General features: G+C 38.1%; 2 protein-coding genes across 4 annotated transcripts in view; one reads left to right on the top strand and one right to left on the bottom strand.

The window, feature by feature from the left end:
• PSF2 overlaps positions 1-27,679 on the top strand; it is a 116,514-nt gene that overhangs the window by 47,162 nt on the left and 41,673 nt on the right. The window contains exon 1 of one of the 3 annotated variants that reach the window (XM_089455805.1): positions 6-457. The exons of 1 other annotated variant lie outside the window; for it this stretch is intronic. The gene's annotated coding sequence lies outside the window, so the exon portion shown is untranslated. Of the gene's footprint in view, positions 1-5; positions 458-27,679 lie in introns of those variants that run through there. One more of the 3 variants, XM_089455803.1, reaches the window with a different exon arrangement.
• Positions 1-27,679, bottom strand: part of LOC149246962 (DNA replication complex GINS protein PSF2-like) — a 50,846-nt gene that overhangs the window by 21,385 nt on the left and 1,782 nt on the right. The gene's annotated exons all lie outside the window — the stretch shown is intronic.

The raw sequence follows: 27,679 nt of genomic DNA, 5'->3' as shown, positions 1-27,679 counted from the left end.
AACAGCCACTTCAGATCGTTGTGTTCAAGCGGTTGAGAACGATCATTGTCTTCAAGCTCTCGCTAAGAACATAACGGGGATGGGCGTCAATCAACTCAACGTGTGAAGAAGTGTGAAGAAGCGTGGGCAGAGCATGAAACCTTGCCACAAAAACCCAGAAGCCGACTCGCCGGATGTAACAATAAACAGAAGCCACTGATTGTCAGAAATCAGGATAATACAAACTCAATCTTAGTGCACAGAATAGAGATCCCCAGGGGTGCATTAGTCGTGAAAAGATTAAAGTACTCGGCAAAGATCAAAGGAGATACGAACCAACCTGAGCGAACTTGAGCCGAAACTGAACAATTTTTTTTGAGGTTCGCCGATTTTTATGCGTCATGTTCGACGAATCCTGTAATATTGCATAGATGGCTTGCTGCTTCCATTAATGGCTCTTTTCTCGACACTTACTGAGGTACTAAAAATCTAACTTACTAGGCATGGGTTTCTTCTAATTTCTTTTTTGTATACATTTAATAGTTTGTCGAATTAGGGGGATTTTATTACTGGAATCTGTCTTTGGAGTCACTCCTCTGTCTGCCTTACTGAATTATTAGTACTTATAAGGTACTGTGATTGGATCTGGATTACGCGTTTGTCAGTAATCCTCTGTCTCCTGTCTTTTTGTCACATTAAACCGAGGACAATGGAGCCATGGAATGGGCACAAGTCATGACATTGATTTTCATTTTCATATGGGTCGTCCACTTCTAATAAAAGGCATTGAATAGCAAGAAGCTATGCTTAGATTGGGCAATGAGGGGTTAAATCTATAAATATAAAATTATGAAAAACATCTTTTGAGTCAATCCCTATTCATCCTTCTTCTTGCTTCTTCTTCTTCATGCAATGATGTACAACTGTCCAAATATTCTGATTGTTTCCCTGCTTTGTGACTCAATAATGACATCAACTGCGTAACGGCTATCACCAGGTGAGAATTAAAAGGCTAGAATTATTTATTTGTTTGTGTTATCTATACACTTGTCCAAAAGACCATTGTATGTTCAGCCTCTTCTCACTGTAGTTATTATTAATTTTGTCGCAAGTGATGTAGATGGTAAGAAGGTAGATGTAGAAGCCACGGGAGACTCAATAGGCCATATGACAAAAAAGATTCGAATGGTGGTCACAAACATCTCTGAAAGAATGGCAATCACTGTTATGTAGGGCCTGTCCTCTCAATCCCCTTTTCTTAAGCACCTATTAGTCATGGTTAAAGAAGTGTCCTTGTCAAACGCCTAAATATTTTGTTAAAATTAATTGCGGGTTGAATAAATGCTGTTGGCAGAAAAAACTTTACTTGAAGGCCTTTCAGAATGGCCTATGAGAATATGTCAAAACCACCGGGGAAGAATATGTAACATGAACAAAACAAACATTGATATTAGCTGAGCATCATGAAAAAACTGCCAAGCTATTGCATGCTTATGATTAGTTTCTTGAAGAAAAGGGTAACGCTAGGTTGTGCTTGATAATTGTATGACTTGTTCTGAACACTTGGACCATGTATATAGAGTCCATCTTGAACTTGCTGAAATATTGTATTTGAAAAGCAGAGAATGAAGGGGATTATCAGTCGTCTCACCAGAGTGCTCTCTACAATCCCAGAGCTTTACTCTAAGGCATCAAGCTTATCCAATTCAGTTAAGGGCATAGGAAATATCAGAGATTGGTAACATCCAAGGTTGCAGACTGGACATGTGATTTATAAACAATGATTTCGACACTCATAACAGATGACTAGAGACTATCTCTGCTTATGGACTAACACCAGTAGGATACAACTGTAGGAACAATTGAGACTGTTGATCACAACCAAAAAGTAGAGAATGTCCCAGCCAGTCATAGATGGCAGGAGACGATTGGACTGGTAGATAGACAACACAAAGTTAGGGAAGAAAAGTACAGTAACATAGCATGTGTGTTTGCAATAGTGATTCATCAAGAGGATGCCGAAGAGTATGGATTTGATATATGGTAGACTGGACAATAAAACTGTATTTGCATTCCCAAGCGTATTATGTATAAGGCGTTTAGATGGTTGAGGAAGTTGGGTTAATGCATAGATAGTAGGAAGGAAGCCATGAAGATAGAATGTTGTAAGGTTTCTGTACCACTGCAGGAACAATGGGGACTGTTGATCGCAGCTAAAAAGTAGAGAATCTCTCAGCCAGTAAATAAAGGTAGGAGACAATTGAACTGGTAGATGGACAGCACAAAGTTGGGGACTGAAAGTACAATAACATAACATGTGTTTTTGCAATAGTGATTCATGAAGAGGATGCTGCAGAGAGTGGACAATAAAATATGCGTTTGCATTCTCAAACGTATTAAGTAAGAGGCATTTAGTTGGTTGAGGAAGTTAGGTTTAGTACATAGATGGTAGGAATCAAGCTATGGAGATAGAAGGTTGTATGGTTTCTGTGCCACTGCCGGAACAATTGAGACTCCAACATCCTATGTGATGGGATAAGAGAGAATGCTGCCTACAAATTTGATTCTTAAGTCTCTATTTGATTCATTCACCTCTGTTTGGATTGCTAATTTACGAAACAAATTGATGTATTGTTGGACTAATTGCAAGGGCTCACACAAGAGAACAAGTAAGATATAAGTATGCAAGTAAATAGAGAATTGCTATTTTCATATGGTACACTTCATTGTATCATCTATGTAGAGATTAAAAAATTGTTCAAAATGGTCAAAGTTGACCATGTCTTCGATGAAATACATTAAATGTTGAGAAATCTAGGGCATTAGGATTAGGTGATTTCTCTTGTAATGATAACTACTTGTGAATGCTTTTTACTTCTTTAGATTAGGTTCTTCTTTAAATTATTATAGTGTTCTTCTTCATTAAACAATTATCAAAGCATAAACAATATGGAGACAAGAGACACAAAATGTAGGCAATCAACTAGGGCCAAAACCTCTCCAACTTTAAAGGAAAACCTAAACGAATTCTTCTTCTTATAGAAACTTCAAGTGGCGAATACCAATACCAAGACCCTTGACACAATGACCTCTCCAAGACCAAGTCACAAGACCCTTTCTCAATGCTTCTCCTTCTTGTCAAAGTCAACATTGGTCAAACTGACTTCTAGCACTGCTAACTTCGGCTATTCTGGTGTTTCGGCCTTCCTCCACAGATCTGCAACTTTTTGGCTGCCTAAAATCTCTGCAAAATCACACATGTGGGCTGGATTATGGACCTTTATGATGTGTTCCTCCTTCGCTTGGCTTGAGAGCTTCTTCTTGTAACTTCGGCTAGCAAGATTGAAGGTTTGGTGACCTTTTACTTGGCTTCTATAAGGGCTGGTGTAACCCTACTGTAGAAACCCTAGTTTCTGTCACACGTGAGGAAGATGACCCAAAAATAGTCTCAAATTACTTCGCTCTCCTTCCCTTCTTACTGGTTATGTGGTTGCTCTCCTTGTGATTCTCGTGCCTTTTCTCTTATTTCGGATGCTTGACTGAATTTTGCCTCAAGTGATGCCGAGTTGCTCTATATATAGTGAATTGCCCATGTGATATACGCCGACTTGCCTTTCTAGAATCATCCTTATACCTTTTTGTAGGCCGACTTCAAGGAGAGCTTGTGACATGGTCTTGGAGGGTTAATGATGTTGAAGAATCTAGGACAAATAAGTGTAGTGTGATTCTTCGTTACTTGATAACAATTTGTGGAGTCTTTTTACTTTTTCTTGTTAGCTTAATCTTGTTCTTCTTCTTATTAATGCATGTGTGTGTACTTCATTCAAACTGCTATGAAAACATAAGAACAAGAAGACAAGATGTTGGCTCTTTGCCAGGGCCAAAACCTCTCTTCTCTTGAGAGGAAAACCCTTTAGTAAGTTTCTCTTATTGAGGCTTCTTATTGATTAATGCCAAACCCTAGACCCCTGTTAAATTATGGTATGTTCTATGCTTAGAGCAGTTTACTTCTTTTACTTTTATTAGCCACTAATTATCCATCACGACAAAAAGTAAAATGCAGATAGAACATTAAATGATCGACAGAAAACAAGCCAAGACAAGAGACACAAGATGTGGCGGCTAGCCAGGGACAAACCCCAATGCGGGGAAACCCTTTGATCAAATCTTCTTTTATCTTCAATAGTTCAACAGAGAGAAATAATACAATGCAAAATTCTGAAATTTTAGCAGCAGCAAAACCCTAATCAACAAAGTCAAAGCTGGTCAAACAAGTCAGATTTGACCTCCAATCAGCTTGGTCAATATCCTAGTCAACTCGGCTTCCAACAACAAGAAGAGTCAACCCAAAATAGTCCGAAATTACAGTCAAACTTCAGTCAATGATGGACAGATTTGCGGTCAACCTTTTGATAGTGAACATTGGTCAAACCTGAGGTCAGATCACCTCGGTTTGCATGCCAAAATTTGCGGCCTGCCAAGGAGAAGCAACCACACCTAATCTGTATTCAAAGAGTAGTCCACGTTGGTCAATACTGGTCAAAGTACCTTCTTACAGCCTTGGTCAAACTTGGTCAATGCAACCCTAATCAGAAATTTGCGTCTTCCTTTTTTCAGCCACACATGAGAGAGAGAGAGGCTCATCTAATGTGTAGGAGAGAGAGAAGATGAGTGATGAGATGAGTTGCAAATGACTCAACCTCTCTTCTATTTATATGAAACGTTGGGCATGTGTGCCACACACTTCGCTATTGGCCGACCTTGACAATTTGTCAAGTAATTAGAAATAAATTCATATCTCCATAAATACTTGTCGGAATCGGATGATCTTTAGATCAATCCTACACCTCTCGACAAGAGGAATCTAGGAAAAATATAAGCAGCCATAAATAAGGTGACCCACATGGAGTTTGGCCCTAGTTGCCAATTTTAACAACCCCTGACTAGGATATCCTCCAAGCGCAAGTCAAGTCCTTCCTCTGTTCTGCTCTTTGTTCCCGGCACATAGACTTCCTCCTTCCGACACGTTGCTTCCCAGCACTTCGTCCTCCTTCGCTCTTTGTCTAGAGATAGTTCTTGCTCATGTGAGATTCTTGATGTGATATGCTTCCTTTTTACTTAGAGATGATCTTCACTCATGAAGACACCCTTTCCTTGATCCAACGAGGTTCTTCTTGAGATAGGTCTACAAACTGGTGTAACTGAACAACAACCCTAGTTTAGCTATGTGTAGTAGGAACCCTAGAGAATTAGGGCTCTTTTTCCTTCGCTATAGATAGAGACTCCTTCGCTTGACTTGGGAGGCTTTGTAGACTTGATCTTTCACCCAAACAATGATAATTCATGAACTGCTCTCTAGCTGCTGTTATGCTGCAGATTTTCCTTACTGTTCCTCGCACGTGTGATTGTTTCTAGCCCTAGAAACAGTCCCTTACACTTCGGTCTTCTTCCTTCTTTCTTTGCTTGTCTTGGGGACCCTTAGACTCGTCTTTCACCTTCACTTTCTCAGCTTCTACCTTCTCTGATTTCAGAGCTTGATTGATTACGTTGAGAGGGAGTGGACAACCTATATATATATAGAGCACTGTCCCTCCTTTAGGCCGACTTGAGGCCGACTAGCTGTCCTTAGGTCGACTTGACTATTTCTTCATTATTTTCTTTGTTTTGCTTCTTGAGGAGGATGTTGCTGCATGGAGAGGACTTGCACTTGTCTTGGAGGTATTCCTTTGACCTTTATACTATTTTATACATAGTAACATGCCCTTAAGGTCTTCAATATTTTCATTTGACTATTTGACTTACCTATAACACTTTAACTTGTGCTAGACCTATTTCAATGAGCAAGAAACTCATTGACATATATTTTAAAAATAATATTTCTTTTCTTGAATAAATACAAATATCAAAAGTACATTTATGAAGACCGAACCTAGTTACATTTTCTTCAACACTCCCTCTTAACTAGGGAGATATTCATACAACATTACAAGGTGTTTGGATATAATCAATCTTGAAGAATTCACATAAGAGAAACTGGATTTACAATCCATTTGTTATAGCATCATATCCATTAGCATTATCACAGTGCAAGGCCTTGACTAACAACTCCATCTCTTCATGAGATCATGAGCTACAATGCTGGCGAGACCAATGATTTATAAACACCTTCATCATTGTCTCTCAAGGTATATACCCACTTGGGTGTTCTTTGAGTATGACCTTCTAGGACTATTCTTATCTTGGGTTCCCAACCCTCAAAGAATATCAGTCCTCTTGCCTACTCTTGTCTTGGATGCCCTACACATCCTCAAAGAGTATTGGATGTCAGATGATTACCCAATCCTCCCATTTTTTCTTCCCAAGTGAAGACAAGAATGTTGTGTCTATCTTGTGTCTACATTTCCATTTGCGACCTTCATCTAGACTTATGGCTGTTAGTGCTGGTCTAGTGCATGACCCATGAGATGGAAAAACACAATTGTCACTCCTTTGTAATCAGGGGTGATACAAAACTCCTTGATTAGGGACTTGTCGGAACTCGCTCTTAACTAGGGACGCTTTCATTCATCAGCAACTTCTTCTTTATGGGTCCTTTAGCTGCTTGATCTCCTTCCTTTCTTTGATGTCATGAAGTCTTTGTTCAAACTTCTTCTAGGTATGGCACCATCCATCGATCACTTTCCTTCCTGGTTTGTCATGTCATTGCTTCCTTTGTGGAAAGTGTCTTTCTTACCGTACATCAGGTTTTCTTGTCATCTGGCTACTCCTTTGTCATCTGTCCATGCTTCAGAATACTCTTCTCATGGATGCTTCATTGCATTTGATTATTTACATGCTTCGACCTAGTAGCCCATCATGAATTCATCTTGATATTGCTTCAAAATTACTTTTTATTTTGTTGGATGGCTTCTTCATCACGACATCTTTGTAGAGTAGAATCAATTATTTGCATATTTCATATCTCCAAGGCCTTCATAGGTGTCAAGGGTCCTTCCTTCTTTTGTCAGAGAGAGTTGTCCTGCCTTCTTTCGGGAGATATATTCAAAGTATCTTGTCAGATAGTGATTCTTGGTGATCATGGTGTTCTTCACATGATTGATCTCTTTCTTCATTTGCTTCTTCTTAGATAGGTCAACCATCTTATGCTTCTTGTGAGAGCATTTCTTTATTGCTTGCTTCCTAGACTGGTCAACGTTTCTTCTTGCTTTGTAGTCAACAATCGTATATTCCTAATGTGAGCATATTATTTTGTTGGCCTTCATTGCATTGTAGTACATGCCTTCGAGCATGTCCTTGGTGAAAGAGATTCTCATCTTGATTCTCCTTTGATCATCTTAGCTTCATTTGGTTGTCCTTGGTGTGGCCCTTCTTGCTTCATCTTAGATTGCCTGCATATCATCCTTTTCTTGAATCCCATGAATGGGATTCCCGATGAGACATCTGCTTTAGTTCATGAACCTTCTTTTGAAGATTCCATTATAGGATCTTAGAGACCCTTGCCTAGCAAATGTTTCTTTTCTTTTGATGATGGAGGTCTTCTAAGATTCTTAATCATGATCAATCTTCTTTTATCATGGATGAGGTCCTATACTAGGTATGCTCCTTCTATATGAATATCTTGAGCTATATCTACCATGCTCTTATATTCTAGAAGATATTTCTATCCATGCATTTTTATTCTCATTATAAATGCTACATCTTCATGAGTATCTAGAACTCTATGGACTTCATGCTTCTAGATTCTAGAAGATGTTTCTAGTCTTGCAATTTTATTTTATTCCTACATGCTCCTATCCTACTCAAAACCTTGAAAGAAGACTTGAAGTAAATAGTTTGTCTTAGTCATAGTAGAGATCCGACGGTTCTTCCTTCTTTTGCTTCTTTTCTTCTTCTTACACCTCTTGAGTCATGTGCGCTGTTTCCCTCTTTCTTTTGATGTTGTTGTCCTTCTTAAGCTTAGGACAATTCCTTTTGTAGTGTCCATATTCTTGGCATCCAAAACATTGGATTTAGGACATGTCTTTGTTGTTTGTTCTTTGTGGACCAAATTTGCCAAATTTTCCCTTTCTCTTGGTTATAGTAGCAAATGCTTGCTCCTTTGATCCCACATCTTCCTTTGCTTTAAGTCTGGTTTCCTCTGTCCTGCATATTTCACTGAGTGTGGTTGCTTCCTTCTTGGCATATATGCTTGATGTGTAGTTGCCCCAATCCTTAGATAGAGCATTGAGTACTATAGTTGTCATCTCTCTGTCAGACATGACTTCCTCAAGCTCTTGAAGTTGATCTCTCATTTCAGAGATTTTCATGAAGTAGGGAGCTATTCCTTCCTTTGTTATCTTCATCTTGTACAGTTCACTCCTTAGAGATATGACTTCTCCGGTTGTGGATAACGAGGAAAGCTCTACTAGCTCATCATAAATTTCTTTTGATGTTTCAAATTTGGAGACATAAGGAATGAGAGAGTCTTTGGTTGATTCTATCAGAATCCTTTGAGCTCTTGTCTCATCCTTATTGTACTTAGCTAAGGCTTGAGTTTGTTCCTTAGCAGGGATAGTGATATTCCCCATGTTCTAGAAGTTCATTCTCCTTGAGAAGTAAATCAATCCTCTTCTTCCATGCAAGAAAGTTATTGGTACCTACCAATTTATTGCTTTCCTTGCAAAAAGACATTGATGTATATTCAGAAGGGGACATGTACTTGATAGATTTTGAGATGTAGTGGATTTTCTTTCTCCTTGAAGACTTGATGGCTTGAATTCCTATGATCTTGATGTTCTTCAAGTTGCCTTCTCCAAGTGGACTTGCTTGATGATGAGATTTGCTTGTTGACTTGTAGCGTGATGGAGGTCTTGCTTCAATTTGCTCTTCTTTGTAGGTGCCTTTATGTAAGGCACTTCTTGCTATGTAGTCTTCCTTGGTGAATGATAGGTGATAGGCCTTCTTTTCCTTGAGTAGATTTGGCTTGATGCTTCAACCTTGTAGATGACTTTCCTTGATGAGTGTTCTTGAGTTGCCCTTTCCTTAATGTGTCACCTTAGCTCTGATACCATGTTGAAGAATCTAGGGCAAATAAGTGTAGTGTGATTCTTCGTTACTTGGTAACAATTTGTGGAGTCTTTTTACTTTTTCTTGTTAACTTAATCTTCTTCTTCTTCTTATTAATGCATGCGTGTGTACTTCATCAAATTACTATCAAAACATAAGAACAAGAACACAAGATGTTGGCTCTTTGCCAGGGCCAAAACCTCTCTTCTCTTGAGAGGAAAATCCTTTAGTAAGTTTCTCTTATTGAGGCTTCTTATTGATTAATGCCAAACCCTAGACCATTGACTAGGATATCTTCCAAGCACAAGTCAAGTCCTTCCTTTGTTCTGCTCTTTGTTCTTGACACATAGACTTCCTCCTTCTAACACTTTGCTTCCCAGCACTTTGTCCTCCTTCTTCGATCTTTGTCTAGAGATAGTTCTTGCTCATGTGAGCTTCTTGATGTGATATGCTTCCTTTTTACTTAGAGATGATCTTCACTCATGAAGACACCCTTTCCTTGATCCAACGAGGTTCTTCTTGAGATAGGTTTGCAAACTGGTGTAACTGAACAACAACCCTAGTTTAGCTATGTGTAGTAGGAACCCTAGAGAATTAGGGCTCTTTTTCCTTCGCTATAGATAGAGACTCCTTCGCTTGACTTGGGAGGCTTTGTAGACTTGATCTTTCACCCAAAAAATGATAATTCATGAACTGCTCTCTAGCTGTTGTTATGTCGCAGATTTGCCTTATTGTTCCTTGCACATGTGACTGTTTCTAGCCCTAGAAACAATGCCTTACATTTCAGTCTTCTTCCTTCTTTCTTTGCTTGTCTTGGGGACCCTTAGACTCGTCTTTCACCTTCACTTTCTCGGCTTCTACCTTCATTGATTTTAGAGCTTGATTGATTTACGTTGAGAGGGAGTGGACAACCTCTATATATAGAGGATTGTCCCTCCTTTAGGCCGACTTGAGGCCGACTAGCTGTCCTTAGGCTGACTTGACTATTTCTTCATTATTTTCTTTGTTTTTCTTCTTGAGGAGGACATTGCTGCATGGAGAGGACTTGCACTTGTCTTGGAGGTATTCCTTTGACCTTTATACTATTTTATACATAGTGTAACATGCCCTTAAGGTCTTCAATATTTTCTTTTGACTATTTGACTCACCTATAGCACTTTAACTTGTGCTAGACCTATTTCAATGAGCAAGAAACTCATTGACATATATTATAAAAATAATATTTCTTTTCTTGAATAAATACAAATATCAAAAGTACATTTATGAAGATCGAACTTAGTTACATTTTCTTCAACAAATGACTCAAACAAATTCTCTTTTTACAATGTATAATATGCCTATATAGGTCTTCAATCCTTGACATTAACTCACTAGACTTTTATGATATGATGACCAAACCTAATAGCTCACAATGGGAGCTTCAACTAACAATAAAATTCCTTGACTATGAAACCCATGATGCAAGCATTACAAAATAATTTTATTTTCTTCTTTACATCAATTACATAAAATCGTGGTTACACATGTCATTATGAGGACCAAACTTAGTTACATTTTTTAACACTCCCTCTTAACTAGGGAGGTATTCATAATCCATACAAGGTACTTGGACATTCTCAATTTGAGGAATTTTCATAAGAAGAGTTGGATTGGTAACCCATCTATTTAGCATCATATCCTCCAATATTTTTACATAGCAAGACCTTGACTAACAACTCTTTCTCTCCACAAGATTAGAGCACAATGTTAGCGAGAACAATGTTTTATAGACACCCTCATCATTGTCTTTCTCGGAATATACCCCACCCAGGTTCACTCAGAGTATGTTCCACCAGGACTATTCTTAAATTGGATTCCCAATCCTCAAAGAATATCGATCCTTTACGACTACTCTTATCTTGGATGCCCTACCACATCCTCAAAGAGCATCGGATGCCAAATGCTTACCCAATCCTCCATTCTATCTTCCCAGGTGAAGACAAGAATGATGTGTCTATCTCTCTGTTGATCTAGATTGTCATTAGTGTCAATATGGCAATATTCTAGGATACTAAATGATGATATGAAGCCAAGGAGAAGCAAAGTAGATCTGTGAAGAAACAGGAGCAAGAAGCCAAGGAGCAAAGAGGATATTGGAAGCCACGAGAAGCAAAAAGGAACACATCGTAGGAGTATTGCAGAATATTAGAGCAGAGAATATCGGAAGTCATAGGAGCTATCAGAGCAGAGAATATCAGAGCAAAGCAGAGCTATCAGAAGTTATAGGAGGTCACAGGAAGATAAGCCACAGGAGCAACAACTATCGGAAGAGCGGGGGTAGGAGTGTACGTCTGTTTTGATCGTGGCTGAAGGCCTGCACTAAATCCTAGCCGTCGATCTCATTTTCAATGCTTACGTCATAGTCAACGGTGGGGGTTAAGCCTGTTGTTAACTCGTGTGCTAGTTGAAGACCCGCAGGCCGTAGATTTGATGACCTCGTATATCCAATGGATATCGAGTCACAAAATGATCGGACGTTAATCTCAAGAACGGACCCGAACTTTTATAGATCAAGGATTTATAATCCTTATCGGCTCCGTAAAGGCGGTTAAGCGTCGCACAAGTTTCCCGATCGATATCGTTATGAACCATTGGATCCAACACGCCTTGATCAAACGGTGGAGGATCGACAATTGGGTTTGTTGATCAGGTGGATCAACAACCGTCGGATTAAAGATGAGATCAACGGTGGAGAATTAATCCGATAAGACTTGGGACTAAGTGGACCCGATTGAGTTATCAAAAGAAGCTTATTGGAATATCGCATCCGTCGCATATCGCTAGTCTTGAAGAAATGTAACGATGGTAAACTGCGATTGTGATTAAGGTGATGATGTGGCAGGTGGGACCACCCATTATATGGTTTTAACTATGTTGATATGTGAAGATCGATGATGTTGATACGGAGGACAGAGTATGTTATGGGCACAACTTATAAAATACCTCCGGAAGTTGCGATTGATGACGTGGATGTGGGACCTCCTTGGGTAATCGAAGGAACAGAGGAAGCCGAAGAGAAAACGAGAAAGAAGGAAGCCGAAGGTCAAGCGACACTGTTGCGTGGGTTAATCTTTGAAATGCTTGAACCTGTGATGATTTAAAAAAGAGGAGCAGTACAGATCGTAACTGAGTTGAACAATTCGGTGAAGCGAAATAAGGTTTGATCTGCCATCATTTGAAGGGAGCAATAGACTACACCAGTACTGAAGTATTTATGAGTATGATCCTTGGAAGTAAGAGATCGTGACACTAAGAATAGTGAGAAGCAGTCACTCCTGAAGCACTTACCGTGACAGATAGAACAACGGGTTGAAACAAAGATTTTTATTTTTTATTTTTTATGTTATTTTATTTATTTATTTTTATTTTTATTTATTTATTTATTTTTTGTGCAGACAGTCAGGGGTCTCGGGCATCTATCACAGAGAAGAGGTAACAGTTCACAACTCGTAAACTAGAAGAAACAGAGGTAAGCTGCAGGTCCAGCAGGACAGAAGAAAGCAGGAGGACAAAAGTAAGTTGTAGGTCTAGCAGGGTTGGGAGCAGAGAATAACTACCAAACATATCTAGACAATATACAATAGAGGGTTGGAGCCCTTGGGGTAGGTGCCTCAGATTTGGAAGGATTGGTGTCCTTGTAGTTGGTTCTCCTAAATCCGAGGTTGGTGCCTTAATAAGACAGGGTTGGTGCCCTAGAGGTTGGAGCCTCACAAAAAGTCCAAGTTGGTGCTTGGCAACAGGTTGAAGCTTTATATATATTGTACCTGATTCATTGTAAAGATTATATTAATAAAAGCATGTATTCCTATTGTTCATTTTGTGTTCTAAATGTAAATGATTTAACTGGTAAAAATGACAATTGAAAAGAAATACTGATTCACCTCCCCCTCTTAGTATTTCCAACAATTGGTATCAGAGCAGTTTTTTCATATCAGCCTAACAACTAGAAGAAGGATTCTTAGTCATGATGAGAAATCAAGAAGTGTCAGGAAGACCTCCTCTGTTCGATGGCACAAATTTTGGTTTTTGGAAAAAAAGAATGTCCTACGATTTAATGTCCCTTGGACCTGAAGTTTGGCATTTGGTTTTAAATGAGTACACAGCTCCTTCCACTCTTCCAACAGATCAAGACGAAAGTAAAGCTTACATTGCAAATGCAAAAGCCTTAAACTCCATCACTAGTGGAATCATTGATTTTGAATTTACAAAAGTCATGAATTGTAACTAGGCCAAAGAAGTATGGGATAAGCTAATTAGCTTATACAATGGGGACTCCAAAGTTAAGAAGGCAAAGCTTCAAACTCATAGAAGGCAATTTGAAAGTCTGAAAATGGATGATGAAGAAGATATTGCATCATACTTTCTCTGAGTAGCTGAAGTGGTCAACTTTCTTAAAGGATTGGAAGAAAACATTGAAGAAAGCACTATTGTTCAAAAGGTCTTAAGATCTCTCCCAGACAGATTTGACTCCAAAGTAAGTGCTATAGAAGAAGGATCTAGATACTCTCAAGATGGATGAACTTCATGGAATCCTCATTACCTATGAGATGAGAAAAGGATGCCCAAGTTCCATATAAGCGGCATTCAGGGCCTCAAAATCAAAAAAGGGGAAAGAATGGAATACCAGTAGTGATGACTCTGATGTTGAATCCGAATTGGCAGAATTTGTACGAAGACTAAAGAAAGGATCTAAGCTAAAAGGTAAGTACTCTCTTATTTGTTTCAAATGTGGAAAAATAGGTCATTATGCTGCAAAATGTCTTCATAAGCATGATAGTGATGGTGAGGGAAATTCTAAAAGGATGGTATACAAAAGAAAAGGGTTCAATAAGAAAAATTTCTTCTCTAAGCAAGATGAGTCTGATAAAGATGAATTTGTAGTCATAAAAAAGAAATCAACTAATCAGTGCTCTCATCGCAAAGGAGGTAATGAAGAATTAGATGAAGAAAATGAACATGCTGGAAGCCAAGAAGTATTATTCATGGCATTCACAAATGATGATGATTCAAGGCTAGAAGGAAATGTAGATGAATTGTTAATGAGTGCCATTGAAGAAAATGAGAAATTACAAAATAAAATGATCTCTCTCAAGGTAGAAAACGAGGAAACAAAAAGAAGGGAAGACCTCTTGAAAAATAAGCTAAAAGAAAAAGAAGAAGTTTGTGAAGAACGTGAAGCCAAAATAGTATCTCCGAGGAAGGAATTGGAGTAAGTCAAAAAGGGTTGGGAAAGCTCTCAAATACTTGACACTATCCTAAATAATAAAAAACCTCAACATGGCAAATCTGGGATAGGTTTTAAAGGAGAATCATCAAGTACAAAGAATAATGCGAAAAGCTATGCCGACTTACTTTCCAGCAACCCAAAAGAGAGATTATTTCATCAAAGGCCCATCTCAAATCCAAAGAATGAAGAGAGAGTAACTCCAAGGAAGAATGTTGATTTAAATCATGGCTATTACAACAGGTACAAAACATTATTTCATCAAAGGCCCATCTCAAATCCAAAGAATGAAGAGAGAGTAACTCCAAGGAAGAATGTTGATTCAAATCAGGGCTATTACAACAGGTACAAAACTATATATTTTGGGCTTTGTTTTTATTGTAAAAATTTTGGTCATCAAGCTAGACATTGCATGGCCCGTAAGAATGAAACACCAAAATTGAAGGATCAAACAAACAAACCGTATGGTCCCAAAGGGCAAGAACAAATCAAGACCTACAACTCTTTTGATCCCTTGGCCAAATTTGATCCGATGTGCTCATTATGTAATGATAATGGACACAATGAACAAAATTGCCTCCTCAAAAGAAGAAAAGCAAAAATTGCCTCGTTGAAACATGCTTTGAACCACCGTTGAAAGGAATCTCTGCAAATTATGACTGGTGATGTGTAACTTCTGTAGCTCATTCAAGACATGTTTTGAAGACCGTGTGTTTTTTTTGAAGGCCGTATATGCTGTGAATACTGTGAAGGCTTTGTGCGTTGAATAATTTTGAATGTTGTATGCTGGTCTGCGTTCTGTTGGAACCTGCATTATATACATATCTTTGAATGGTGCGTTAAGTCCATGTGCGATGGCCATGTTCAAATGTTGCTGGCCATAAATGGGTAATGCGTTGTTGGTGGCTTATGTGGTGCGTTGAGCTCCTTTTTTGGAGATCATGTAATGCTTTTGGAACCTTTGATTGGAGCGCTAGCCTGAGCATGGAATGCATTGATGTATTATGTTATGGATTCCATTTTTAGTATGCATTGGTGAATAGTAACGTATGTTGTTTAGAAAGGCTGTGGTATATATGTGATGGTTCATGCATATGTTGAAGTTTATGAAAGCGTTGTTTTTAAATGAGCATATGTACATTGGAAAGTGGGTATGGTGAATACACATTTTGGTACATATATCCGCTTTATGCATTGAGTTTTGGAGGGCCGTAAACTATATAATGGTTGGTAAAATATATGGTTGAAGTTGAGTTATATATATATATTGAACCATTCGAACTGATTTATTCTGATTTGTCTTTTGAAGAAGATGCATGTAGGATGAATCTCTGTTAAGAGATTTTTGTAGCAAGAATTTTGTCTATTCAAGGTCCAACCCAGAAGTATTGCAAAAATGCATTATCTTATTTCCATAGTTGGTGTAGTTCCCACTGGCAAAGAGAACTACCATGAATGGTCCAGGAAGATAAAGCATACCTTGATTTTTAATGAGTTGTGGAAAGGAGTTTGTGAAGGAGGAGGAGGCAATCCTCCTGAAAAGCCCACTTCAGACAAAGAGCTTGCCATCTGGGAGAACAAGAACAACAAGGCCTATGCCTTGATTGCAACATCAGTCAATGAAGAGGTGAGTCGTTATATTACACCATTCACAAATGCTTTTGAAGCTTTAAAGAAGCTGAAAGATTTATATGACTCACACTCTGAGCTTGAAGTAGTCCAATTAATGATCAAACTGTTTAATTTAGAATTGAAGGATGATGATCCCCTTGCCTTAGCCTCTAAAATAAGAGCCATTATGCATGATATAGAAGCCATTGGTGTTAAAATGGATGTTCCTCTCACAACTTTTGTCAAGGCATTGTATCCCACTTATTCCCATTATCTTGAGTCATTACAAGCTAGTGGCAAATTTAAGGAGATTTCCTTTGACTCTCTTGTGGAGAAGTTTGCTGAAAGAGAGAAAGCTTTTGGAAAGAAGAAGATAACTGCTCAGTCTCTTGAAGAAGCTATGTGCCTTGCACAAAAAGAGAAGAATCAGGCACAAGATTATTCTAGAGGAAGAGGTGGTCAAAGAGCACGTAGAAGAAAGAATAATATAGGCAGGGGGGACAAACATTACCAAGGAGAAAGACCTGATCTTCGTTGCATATGATGCAACAAAAATGGACATGATGCTTCCACTGTTGAAGTTTCTAAGTCTACCAGTTAGAAACCCTCCATGCACTTTACTGATTTATTCCTACCTACTTGTTCTGTTACTTGACAAGTTATTTACAATGTAATCAACATATTACAAATCATCAACTAAAGGAAACAAATACAAGCACACAAAATGACACCATTATTTTTTGACCAATGTCCTCGAAAAAACCCAATGCAGGAAAACCAGTGCAGCTATCTGAGGGTTTTCTTATTAAGCAATTTCAGAGTACAATTTGGGTGCCAAATCCGGCTTACCCAACAGAGAATGCCCTTGGTAGTAGTACCTCTCAGTCTGAGACAGATGTCCTGGCTGAAACCCCGAATAAACCCTCCGCCAGCTCCTCAGCTCCAATCTGCCCCAGAAATCCTAGCATCAACCTCTCTTTGCCCAACGCTGGCCCCGCGTCACCTTGAATAGGCCTGCGTTAGCCTCAAGAGGCCCTTTGTCAGCCTTCTGGCCCTCTGAGTCAGCTACGCTGGTCTCTCTGATGCATTGCACAACCCCTGGTTGCCTCTGCGTGAGCCTTGGCTGCTACTGCGTCACTCTCTTTGGCTCCTGCGTTGATCTCCCGACACTATCTCTGCCTCTTTGTACTCATTGCTCCTCAGCTGCAACTCTGATCACTGATTCTATTTCTCTTAGCAAACCCCGCTCTAGAGAATAGAATGATTGATCATCTGGTGTAATCTCTAAGTGACCCTCAAGCCCCCTCTTATACTTTTCTCGTTGACATATCAACGACCGAGATTAAGTCCCTAATCAACGGCTAAAATTAGATCTGGCTGGATTAATTCACTTTAATATTTTAATTTCCCTAAGTTTAGACTTAGGGACTCCATTAAAAATATTCATTATTTTAATATCTCCCAGACTGTTTAGAATCTGCCCAAACCCTTTCGAGGTATTGGAGATCTCATGTGCCCCAACCTCTCCACCAAATTTCGTGGCTAGAGCACATCCGATGCTACCCCAAATCAACACCCACATGTAATCTCTCATGGGACATGATTAGACGGGAAGGGGATGAAGAGAAAGGAAAATCATTAGATAAAGGGAAAGATAAAGCACCCGAATCTGCTCATTATGTCGTGGCACATTGCAATATGGGAGTAACCGAAGACTTATTTAATGCTTCATTTGCTTCTCGAAAAGATGCATGGTTGGTTGATTCAAGAGCAACTTGCCACATTACTTTTAGAAGAGATTTCTTTTGAAGAATTCACTAACAATGTTGATGGAGCAATTTATTTTGTAGACAAGTCAAAACTCAAGCCATCAGGGCTTGGCATTATCAGGCTCAAACTGTCTGGTCTCCCATGCTTCCTTCTACATGATGTTCTCTACCTCCTAGAGTTGCGGAGAAACTACTGTTTTTGGTTCACATCTTGCCAATAAGGACACTCTTTTTAGATATTTAATGGCAAGGTTGACGTCAGAAAAGCATCAAACAACTCACTTGTTATGGTTGGGATAGAAGAAGAAAGACTTCTAAAGCTGCAAGGAACCTTTGCTCGTCCACAAAATTTTGCATACAGTTCTCAATTTGACGAAGGCACAATACCATCCTGTCTCTTATGGCATGCTAGGTTTGGACATCTGAACTATGACAGTCTATGTTTATTGAAGAGAAATGGTGTTACTGGTTTGCCTACTATTCCTAGGAAACTTAAGCAATGTGATGCTCATATCATAGGAAAGCACAACAAATAATCTTTTCATGATTCTCATTCTAGAACGCATAGAAAGCTTGAACTCATTCATTTTGACTTGTGTGGGCCTATGCCCGTTCCTTCTACAAATGGTAATAAATACATGACATTTATTAATGACTACACCATAATGCGTTGGGTATAACTATTGAAGAACAAATGTGAAGCTTTTGAAACTTTCAAGAACTTTCATGCATTGATTGTGTTGTTGCACAAAGTGTCCAGGCACCGCGACAATGCTTAGAGTAAGGGCTGTCACTCTAATCCTTACTCACTCTGTTTAGACTTTCTCCTAGACAAGTCAAGGGGGGTAGTCCCTAGGGTGAATGAATGAGGGCAACTTGTGGAACACAGGCTCTAGGAGACTCAAGGATGAACAACTTGACGAATGTAAAACAAGTCCTAGTTAACGAGATGGATAGATCAAACAATTAAGACAAATACAACCACGAGATAGAAATGATTTTAGACTAGTGCCTTAATATCAAGTTAACCATACACCAAATGAAAACAATTTATCCAGAGAAATTTGTAAATGTAATGGAAGTGACGATCATGAAGGATTAAATGTAAAATGCTCAAAACTTTAGCATGCAAGATATTCTAGCAACTAAATACCATGAAGAATTATGAAATTTAAATGCTAAACAATATATGATCCTAGAGTTAAAATGATTTTCTTTAATGACCCAGATATAGGAAATTTGTCTATAGCCAATCTTTAAATATGATTTTAAGCGTGTTTGACAATAGATAAATCAATGCCATAAAATTTTCCCCTTTTTAATTTTCAAAGTCAAAAACCCTTAGCATAAATAAAAATCCCAAGAATGAACTTTAGATTAAAATTTTTAATGTTTTCCTTAGGCAATTTGTTTCTATGTGCTAAGTTTTATGAGAAAATTTAATGTGGCAAATGTTTAATAAAATTTTTTAATGTGACAAAAATAAAAATCAAAAGGGTTACAAATTTAAATTTTTAAATGTGAGAGCATGGGTCTCCTTTTGATTTAATTCCTTCGAAATTTCAAAGTCACAAAAAATTTGAATATATATATATATATATATATATATATATATGAAACAAAATCAAAATAAAAAAAAAGGTCAAAAGAGGAACGGAAACATAAATAAAACCAAAGTCATAAATGAGAAACCTTAGAAAAAAAACCTGAAAAGCAATAAAAAATATAAATTCGAAATTTATTAAAATTTAATCTTAACCAAAGGTTAGAACAAATGTGAAAATCAAAATTAAAAAAAACAAAAAGAAAAAGAGCTAACCCTAACGCATACCCAAACGATAAAGCAATTAAAAAAAGATGAAAATCGAATGTTTGTGCAGGTCTGGACGGCGGCGGATAGGAGCTCGAGCGGGGGGCAGAGAGGGGCTGCAGGTCGAGTTCGCAGGTTGATGTAGCTAGGGAGACACAAGTCTATGAAAGGGAGGAAGGAGCCGTGGGTATAGAGCCTCATGAGCAGGGAGTAACGTGGGTTATGGAGGCAGCGATGTCGGGCAGTGTGAAGAGGAGGTAGAACGAGCGGATTCAGAGGTCGGGCAACAAGGATATGGCAGTGAGGTCGCAGGTTGAGCAGCGAGGGAGAACAATGCAGGTTTGCGGAAGGGATGAGGACGACAACAATGAGGAAGGAGTATTGCAGGGGGATGAGGAGAAGGAGGTGCCGGGAGGGAGATGCAAGCAACAGAAAAGAAGGGAGTTGGCAGAGGAATGGCAGTGATGGGGAACCACTAAAATGGATGGTGAATGAAATGAAGAGCTGGGAAGTAACAAAGGCAAAGGAATGATGCAAATGACAACAATGGCAGTGGGAGTGCAGGGATGAGGAAGGAGGGAGCCAAAATTGCAACAAACGAAGTTCAGATTTTGAAAATAAATGGAAAACACCAAGCAACAGAGAAAAGTGAGGCTTCCAAGGAGCAAATGGTAGCCTCGAAACCCTAGAATAAACCCAGAATAATCGAATTTCACACTAATATATCTTTTGCTTCAGATTTCTTTTCAGGAGAAACTTATAAAATCCACAGATTTAAATTTTTCAAACCCTTGAACTGTAAAAAAAATAATGCCCCTGCAAAATGATATTGAGGCCAGATCTTACCCTCCAGGGCCTAGATCTGGCTTCAAATAAAATTTTCCTTCCTTTCAGATCTGTACCTGCAATAACAGAAACAAAACACCCAGAACCCAGATATACAAATAAAATTGAAAACCCCAAAAACCCATGTTAGAGAAATACAATAATTACAAGTTGAAGGCTCTAAGTAGCTAGATCTATCATTATGCCGCACAGAAATTAAAAAAAATAATTTTTTAAAGAGGTGCTAACTCGAAACCCTCATGCATCATAAAAAAAAAATCTTATGATAAGCCCAAAGTTAATTTAGTTGGGCTCTTTAGAAATACAGACCGAGAGTTGGCTGGTCCAACTGAAAACTTCCCCTAATGCCTGATAATCTAACTCAAGGTTTCCCTGCAAAACTCAATTCAACCATTAAAAATAGAGCGAGAAAATAATAATTAAATTCAGACAAATAGAGGTCCCTGCTATTACATTCAAAATTTAAACTACTATTCAACGCCAACAACTGAACAAGATACCTATACTCAAATCACTCTTCAAATGCTATCATCAATGGCTTTAGAAAAAATTATGCATGAAATAAAACATCTTACAGTATTCCATGAAGAGTAACACTAGTAGAATTTAACTCCAAAGTCTTTCTTTATTATCCAGAAAAGAATTACACCGGAGCTTCTTGCTAAGTATACGACTCAAAGATCGGATAGATCGATTGACAAATGACCTCCTATTCAAAGATAAATCTTCAAAGGCTAGTTCGAGTGATCCTCGTCAAAGTAATCTCAATCTTTGATGAAGATCAATTTTTTTTTTTAATCTCATTCGTCGAAATATTTAATTTTTGAGGAAATTCTAAATTTTCATTTAAATGCATTTTAATTAACTCAAAAATTAATTTTTTGAGTTAATTTCCCCAAAAAATTGACTTTGACTTAACCCCAAGAATCAAAGGTTTAAAATTTATCAAAATAATTAATTTACCTTAGTCCCTAGACCTCTTAAAATTTAATTTTTTAGGACCGACGAATTTTTCCGTTGGAGAATTTAAATTTACCTAGGACCTGGAATTAATTAAATTTCTGGCTTAGGATTTTAATTAATTTGGGTCAGAAAATTTAATTAATTAACCTATGAGGGGATAATTTTTTTTCCAACTCTCAAGACATTTTACATCATGATTTTCATATTTTTTACATCATAAGGGGAAAACCCATTTGTAATACCCTCATAGATTACCCATTTGTACGACACATGTATAATCCAGCAGATCAAGTAATTTGTAATAAAATAATCTAACTAATCAAATAGTTAGGATTATTCCCAAATTACTTTTACATAGACTCGATCTAGAACACTAGGACTCTCCTAAGATCCTAGCGACAAAATCCATTCCAGCTTTGGGATAAGACTGGACAGAAAAACTCTGTCGGCCATTCGAGAATGGATTAGTGAGATAAAAAACCGCCCAGAATGGGGATCGTCATTAGAAAGGTAGGTTTACCTAGGTTGTTACATACATGACACGGTTCTGCTAAGATTATTTACATCCTATACATGTAGAATGGGTTTACATAACTTATTGGAAGTCAGACTGATGATGATATTTGGACGACATAGACACATCGATCAGGCGCTATCTCTTTTGCGAAAAAAGGGTTTGTACTGCTATGGGTCATTGACACATAGTGGTCAACAGATTGAAAATGATACACAATTTCATATTGGCTCTATTTGTACTAATAATGGAAAATAATATACTTCAAATGAATTTGAAAACTATCTTCGCTAGCATGGGAGCAAACCATTAGAGGAAATTTCAGCCTAAAAGTGGCCTCTTAAGGAAAAGTAATAAAATAAGAGTTATGAATTTTGGAGGCAAAAGAAAAAAACTATTATTTTTTTTATTGTATTTTTGGCTTATCTCCTTATTGGTTACTCAAATTTCAAGCACTCGTTGGATGCACATTTAAATTTTGCATCCAATGAGTACCTATTATGCATACTTTTGAGAAAACCCACATTGATAAAAATTGAAGATACATTAAAAAAACGTGTTGAATACACTTTTTTAATGTCTGTCCAATTTTTATCAATATGGATCTTCTAAAAAATATGTATAATGGGTACTCGTTGGATGAAAAATTTAATTCCGCATCCAACAAGTGTCTACACTTTAAATTTGAGTAAACCTCTATAGTATAAGGAGATAAGCCAAAAATACAATTAAAAAAAATAGTTTTTTTATTCTCTCCGCAAAATATTTAAATGTACTTCTTTTTAAATTTAAAAGATTTTGATTAGTTTACATATTATGTAAGTGAAAATTTCATGGGCACTTTTAGGTCGAAATTTCCTCTAATGACCAAACAAATGTGCCTTATAATCCTCAATAGAATGGTGTAGTTGAAAGAATGAACAAGACAATCTTAAATATGGTATGTTCAATGATGTTTTTCAAAAATGTAAAGCTGATGTTTTGAGTTGATGCAGTTCTATGTACAGTGTCTATTAAGAATAGGTGTCCATCTCATGCTCTCAAAAACAAGACTTCCTATGAAATATGGTATGGTCACATTCCTTTGAGGAAGCATCTAAGGGTTTTTGGTTCCACTTGTTATGCCTTGATACCTAAGGAACAAAGAAACAAACTCATTGCAAGGAGTCAGAAATATATCTTCTTGGGGTACTCAGATACCTCCAAAGCATACCGTCTCTATGATGAAGTAAATAAGAAGTTTATAATATTTAGAGATGTGATATTTCTTGAATCTCCCAAGACTGACAATGTTTTTGAGCGGCAGCTTAATTGCTTGGACAGATTTGGACATGCAAAATCCTTTCAAGAAATTGATAATGAGATTCCACATCTTGAAGGGGGGATCCCTATTCTGGATCAATCTGTGGAATCTCCTTCTGAAGCACTCTCTCCCCTTCGTGAAGCTCCAATCACTGATCAAGAAGACACTTTGCGTGATGTGATTGAGAGAATTGGAATGCTAAATCTTGATTCAGCCCCATCTCAATCAACTAAACAACCCGGGCCATCTCAGAAAGGTCCTCCAAAATGGCTCACAAAGACACTTAAAAGTGTTCGTCTTGATGAGGTTGGAAAGACGGACAAGAAGCTTTGCTAAACAGAATGAAGGCGACGTAGACGATTTTGATTCCCCTGTGGATATGGTTCTTCTTATTTATGAATTAAATTTGTCTACAAATTTTGAACCAACTTCCTTCAAAGAAGCCACTTCTCATGATGAATGGAAAGAAGCAACGCAAAAAGAATATGATGCTTTGATAAAGAATGGCACCTGGAAGCTAGTTGATCCTCCATTGGGAACCAAACCGATAGGATGCAAGTGGGTCTTCACAAACAAGTATAAAGCATATGGCTCACTTAACAAGCATAAAGCTAGGCTTGTGGCAAAAGGTTTTGCACAAAAGGAAGGGGTCGATTATGAGGAGACCTTTTCCCTCACAGCGAAATACGCTACCATCCAGACTCTCTTTGCCTGGGCAACTCAGAACGGTTGGAAAGTCCATCAAATGGATGTAAAAACCGCCTTCTTGAATGGATACTTGAAAGAAAATGTCTTTATGTCCCAACTAGAAGGATTCGTTGTGAAGAGACAGAGCACAAAGTATGTAAGCTTGTCAAATCCTTGTATGGCCTCAAACAACACCGCGAGCCAGGTACGAAAAATTCACTGAGCATCTTTTGAAACTCAATTTGAAACACTATGATCTTGATGATGTAACTTTGTTTGTCAATAAAGTTGGCAAAACAATTGTATATATTGTGGTGTATGTAGATGATCTTTTGATTGCATCCATAAAGAAAGAACTGAGGAAAGGTTTTGAAATGGCAGGTTTGGGATATGTTAATTACTATCTTAGTTTTGAAGTAACCTAACATCCAAAGTTTATATTCCTCTCTCAAAAGTACATTGGAGATTTGTTGAACAAATGTGGCATGGTTGAGTGCAATCCTTTGACCACTCCAATGGAACATAACTTAAGGCTCACATGCACTGAAGGAAATGAATTTGAGTATGCAACAAAGTACAAACAACTTGTAGGAAATCTCAACTACCTAACTACTACCAATTCAAAATTTTCATTTGTTGTTTGAATCGTCTCCAGGTTTATGCAAAAGCCTTGTGAGGGTCATTGGTCTATTGCAAAAATAGTTCTAAAGTACTTGAAGGGAACTCAAGACTTTCGACTCAAGTATACACAAGTGGATGACTTCAACTTTATTGGATACTCTGATTCAAATTTTGACGGAGATAAAGAAACTAGAGTATCTACTTCAGGTTATGTTATGAGGCTTGGATCAGGAGCTGTCTTTTGGAGGTCAGACAAACAGTCAGTTCCAACAGATTCCACAATTGAGTCTGAATATGTGGTAATTGCAGAAGCAACGAAGGAAAATGGGTGTCTCAAGAAAATTTTGGAAGATTTGCAGGAGAAACAAGTGCATTCAACTCCTCTTTTGATTGACAACACTTCTGCAATAAAGTTAGCCAAGAACCCAAAGTTCCATGTTCAAACCAAACACATCAATACAAAGTATCATATGATTTGACATCATGTTGAGGCCAAGACTATTCACCTTTGCCATTGTTCCACAAGCAAGTAGACTGCAAACAACTTCACCAAAGTGCTCGGAAGAGAAAAGTTTGAAAGATTCAGATATGCTTGGACTCACCAACATTCCTTCGGATTGAGGGGAGGAATGTTGACACCTAATCCTAAGGGATTGGGAAATTAGTGTAAATATTGTAAATAACAAAATAAAGAAGATGAAGAGACATTGGAAGATGAATATCAATAGTCTCCCTCTCCTTGTATATATTCAAGATTTCTGTTCATGCAAGCGCAATTCCATTTAGAGTTACAAACCTGGCCCGACACATAAAAATATAGAATACATTTATTTTAAGAGAAGATCGAGTCATAATGAGTTACTTGTGTACTTGTTGCTGCAAAATCTAGCAGGCCTTGGAGAGGGGTACCCTACAAGGCTATCACTAGACTAAGTGACAACAATGGGGTGATGGCCCACTATCACCACAACCAAAACCCCTTGCTCTTTATGGATTTTCACCAATAGGAGGAGTCCAAGTATATTGTCACCTGTAAGGGATATTCTAGGTATAAAGGTGTAAGATGACCAAGAGGCTTCTAAGGGAAATACACAACTTAAGTACAAGGCTTCAAACAATGAACGAAAGCAATTCACTTTCCTTAGAGATGTCGAATTTCTGCAACACAAGACCTAGCGTTTGATTAATGAATTGAGAGTTGGGATGGCCAAAGGTCAAGGTGTAGAGAAAGGGTTACCCATAATGTATTTCAACAACGATATGGCACATGAAACCCTTAAGAAGTCCCCAAGTTGAAGCTAAAACTAGATTAGGGTTTTACCCTAGGGTAAACAACTAGGGCGAGCGAAATTATGGACAAACTTGGAATGAGTGCTTACCAAAGGGGAATGATTTTGAGGCAACTACTCCACCCTTGATATTTAGACTTTCCAAAAACCAAAATTTCCCTTCCTAGTCAATTCACACTAGGCTATAGGTGGTTGTTTGGCCTTAAGAAGGTCGAATTAGGTAAGAGAGGGAGAAGAGTAAAATTTATGGATAAAAAGTGACTTGATCACCAACAAAGGATGGCCAATGCCTAATCCTAGGGTTGATGGAGTTTATGGATTCTTTAGGTTGGCTAAAACTGGCAAAGAAGTAAGGATATTTTGATGCCCTAACATTCAAAATCCTAACTATTTTTCTCTGTGGTTCATAGATCCCAAAGATCAGTGATCGCTACGTCCACCGAATATTTGTACTCAGCAGATCCACTTGAAAGGATCACTCCTTGCTGGCTCAACCATGGAGCTTGACCCCGAGAGTGTCGAGAGAATTGAGCCCATGACCTCTCAATAGCAAAGGTGATTTAATGATGGGGACTCGACTAATTGAGCTAACTTTCAGGGCTAAAACCCTAACTGTTACCTTTGTGAGGGATTGAAATTCACTTGGGAGAGCTAATGTAAGATCACCAAGGGGATTGCCATTCACATATCATACACTGAGTAATGTATGCAATAATATGACCTAGCTTACATGAAAGTGATATTCAACAAAATTAGGGCACAATATTAAACCTAGATCACCAATTCATTCCATACATTAGACATAAAATCTAAAATTTTGCAAATAAAGGCACTTACAAGACAATATGAATCTATAATCCAATTATCAATCCAAGATAACTTCTCCAAAGACAAAACAATAGCTTGAAGACAAGATTTGCTCCATAGATCATATCTCTCCAATAGGAAAAGAGGCCAAGTTCACAAGTGATGATGATGAGAAATGCAATAGTCCTCTCCTTTATTTATATGATGAGGAATAGTTCCTAATTAGACTAAAAGCCTTTAGAGAGATGAGTATAATCATATTGATACATTGGGTTACAAGCCAACCCTCTATCTTAGACATAAAATCATTTGAATGCCCACATGTGTGAGCTGTGAGGCCTTATTATGATGACATCATCCATCAAATAATCTCCATGTGGCATGCGTTGAGGCTCTAGGATGCCATGAGTGGTGTAGAGGCCTCACAAATCATGATGTGAGGGTTGGCCTTCAAATCTTTGTCAAAATCCCTCTGTGGACCCCAAAATTCACTTTGGGTGTCAAAAGGTGATCTTGTGGGTCTCCAATTGCTCAAAACTCCCATCTCTACTCCAATGTTGAGGGCCTTCCAGGTGCTACTAGCCCTCCCATGTCTCAGAAGGTGAGACCATACTCATCCGGGCTTTCGATGAGTTGCCATCTCTCAAAGAGTGCTAAGGCTGGCCTGGGGGCATGCTGGTCTAGATGCATCATCATGAAGAATCATGAAATGTAGTGCAAAGTGGCAAAACATCGGGTGCAGAAGGTGTCCAGGGGTAGATGTGATGTGTTGCTACTACCCGGAGACCTAATGCTCTCAATGCTTCACTTGTGGGTGCCAATATACTTCTTTGGGGCATGGGTACCTGTGGGTAAGGTGCCCAGGTCATGCATTGTAGAACCAAATGACAATTACAATATGAAGTCTAGTGAAAGCAACCAATCATTAGGGATAATAATATTTTTTGCATCTAAGTAAACCAAGCTTGAATGTAAAGGGTTATTTAATACTTCAAATAAGGCTCCCCTTCCAAAATTAGGGCCTTGAACTCGCAATATTGTTTCCTTCCTAGGTAGGAGTGGCTAAATGACAATCCTATTAGGTGTTTCCAGTGCCTAGGTGAAGTAACATTTCCTTAGCCCACCTTTCAATTGATAGGTGTTAGTGAATAATGATGTTGTGGAGGGGAGAA

This window comes from Pinus tabuliformis, chromosome 7 (assembly GCF_031772625.1).
Source record: "Pinus tabuliformis cultivar Carrire ecotype Pingquan chromosome 7, CPIR1, whole genome shotgun sequence".
Lineage (NCBI taxonomy): Eukaryota > Viridiplantae > Streptophyta > Pinopsida > Pinales > Pinaceae > Pinus > Pinus tabuliformis.
This window is presented reverse-complemented; position numbering and strand designations above follow the sequence as displayed.